A 2,649-nucleotide genomic window follows, 5' to 3' on the forward strand; every position below is an offset into this window, starting at 1 on the left:
CCGAAATTAATGTATTTTGTTTAAATGTAAATAATTAGAAATTAGAAATATGATAAGAAATCTATATATTTGGTGTAGATAGTGAACCAAATTAGTCTTGTTTCCATATATTAGTGATCATTATCTTCAGTTTTACTCTAACTGCACTTGTACCACGTAATTTTTCTGCCATACAAATCTTATAATAGTATATCCGCGTCCGATGCCAACTCCGAGACAAGAATATAGCATAGGGTATGGGATCAAGAAAAAACTTTATCAGGTACTATCTGCTCCGACTCCGGATCCGAGAGAATATATACATGAGAGGGAATCTTCCCATATGTCTTCATAATAAAGGGTAGTATGGTCTTTTTTAAAAATACGTCGCCCACGTACGTACCGCCCGCACACACACCCTCCGCCCTGGGCCGACCCATTTTATACCTCGTTCCTCTTCTGTAAAACATTCAAAAAAGGAATGCCCAGCAAGATTCAAACTAAGCAGTTATAAGGTTAGCACAACTACAATAACCAACTGGACTACTTTCTTATTGTGCACAATTATCTTCTTTTTTCTTCTTCAAATATAGCACTAACCAACACGGGCATTGTTATTGTAGCTGTGCTGAATATGTGGATACATTGATCTCAAGATAGCGCTAGACACAATTCCGTGATGCCAAGCTGCAGGGGTGGGGAATTTGAAAAATAAAATGTCTGTTACAGAAGGAAGCTTATTGGAACGATCAGACTCTACTGAACAGTGACCTTGTTTTAAATTGGTGATCCTCTGAGAAACATTTCATCTTTGAGAAATATGATAACTATTGGCTTTGTGCTGCCTCAGCTGGAAGAAAACGATTGACCATGAAAGTACTCTGTTTCAAGACTCTTCTCTTGCTAGTTTTTCCGTCTGAATTTTGTAAAAAAGATTTTGCTTCAGTGTAACATGTGCAGCTTACCTAATTCTGAGATGCAGGCCATTCAGCGAAGGATATGTTTGAAGGAGTGGTATTTTTCTTCCCAAAATCAACATTTGTATTCTGTACTTCTCTGCTTGAACATGACAACTTAATTTTCACAGGGGATACAGTTGAAGGTGACTGGTGGCTGTACAGCAGGTACAAATACTCTGCCTTTTTTCCCTCCCTCTCCATCCTTGTTCCTCTGTTTTCTACCATTTCTGGTTCTGTCAGAAGAGTTGTTTTTACTGTACTGTAACTATCAGAAACATCAGTCCAGGGAACTTCGTGATTTAACGCTCATTACAATTATAATTAAAAGGATGGATTACGATAACTATTGTGGCCTACTTGGCCAAGATTAAAAGAACAGATTACCTGTACAACTTACAAGATGTTGAATGTCAACATTTCCTTTCATCCGGAACAGAACATCATTTTTCTAAAGCAATGGCCAATTCTTTACAGATAAATGATACTACAACACAATGTTGCAAACGAGCTCAGATGATTTGCTCCGCACACCACAGATGATGCAATGGGCAGACTGAGCTCTTGACCGTACTATGTTATTGATGATCTTCTGGAGGAGTTGGTATGTTCGGAATGAGCTAGTTCATGCTAAGCCTGCGCCGCCCATGGAAGTTTCGACAAGATTTCTTCAAAGCTACTTAGAGTCCTTGATCGGTATTAAACAAAATCCAGATGCTGACCCAGCGTAAGGCAAAACATACATCGAGTTGAGAGACACAGGGAGAAGGGGCAGAAGAAGCGTCGTTCAAGAGGAACGGAGATGGATGGTACCGGATCCAGGGTGGTGCAAGTTGAATACTGATGGGTCATTCGTTAATTCTGATGAAGCTGGTGCTGGTATGATCTTGCGTGACCATCTTGGGGCTATTAACTTTTCTGCATGTAGGGTTTTGTACTCGTGCAGAGACTCCCTTGAAGCGGAGCTGTGTGCATGCATGGAAGGCCTGTCCATTGCAGTGCAGCGATGTGATTTGCCAATTGCTGTGGAGATGGATTCTCTTGAAGCGGTCTCTCTCATATCAAGCCCGGACATGGATCCTTCTGTTTACTCTTCACTTGTTAGAGAGATTGAGTACTTATTGGGTCTTCGGAAAACTTGTATTTCTCATGTCGCTAGAACTCAAAATAAAGCTAGTGATTGCTTAGCTAGTTTTGCTAGAACCCAAGGTAGGACCATGACTTGGCTAGGAGCTGGTCCAGTTGAAGTAGTGGAGATAGCATCGATGGATCGTAAGGATGTTGTGACTGATTAATATAATGCTATTTCCCCCGCAAAAAAAAGCAACAAAGACTAGCCTGCAGGCCCAATAACATGCTGAATATTTGCAAATACACACTTACGATTTTTTTTCATGCATAAGAAATATTTTATTTACTAGAACTTGCCTCTGAGGCTTCAATGGTCTTCCACATAGGCATTTGATAGATGGATAATATATAGATGCATTTCTGACATCAATTTTGCTTTGCATTTTCAGAATCGCTATCGTTGCTTTGCTTTGACCCCGCAGCGAGTGATCGGTGCCTACAACAACGAGTAGAGGAGAAATGAGAAGTTACTGGTGGGAGGAGAAGGCAGCGCATGGACTTCATCTGCAGCCGGTGCCACCGTGCGTGTCTCCATTCCCAAGTGCACGTACGAGAGAGACAATCGATCCTAGCGAGTGCATGT

Source organism: Aegilops tauschii, chromosome 6 (assembly GCF_002575655.3).
Source record: "Aegilops tauschii subsp. strangulata cultivar AL8/78 chromosome 6, Aet v6.0, whole genome shotgun sequence".
NCBI lineage: Eukaryota > Viridiplantae > Streptophyta > Magnoliopsida > Poales > Poaceae > Aegilops > Aegilops tauschii.